Raw genomic sequence first — 420 nt, forward strand, 5'->3', positions numbered from 1 at the left:
TTTTTCAGCAAAAAAAATGGGAAATTAAAAAGTCCTTGGTTTGAGAATTGTTGGGGGGTAGTTGCTTCCTTTGGAATAAGACTTAATTAAAAAAAGCCCTTTAAATTTTTTTTCAATTTTGTGAGAAGTATTTAAAATTAAATATCAAAAAGGCTCAGGGAAAGTTTTTTTTTCAAAAATACTCGGTATCCATTTTTCAAAAAGCTGGCAAAAACAAAAAAACATTTTTTAAAAACTTAAACTTTTATTTATTTTGGGGATAAAAAACTCCATAATTTGCATATTTGGGGGGTAGGGGCCCACTACATGTTCCAGTGTTTTAAAAAAAGTTTGTAATAGATTTCCCAAGTGACATTGATCTAATTTAAATTTGTGTATTCAAGATTTAGATAAGTCTTTGTATAAATTGGGAAAATCCAG

This window comes from Penaeus monodon, chromosome 34, assembly GCF_015228065.2.
Source record: "Penaeus monodon isolate SGIC_2016 chromosome 34, NSTDA_Pmon_1, whole genome shotgun sequence".
In the NCBI taxonomy this organism is placed as follows: Eukaryota; Metazoa; Arthropoda; class Malacostraca; order Decapoda; family Penaeidae; genus Penaeus; species Penaeus monodon.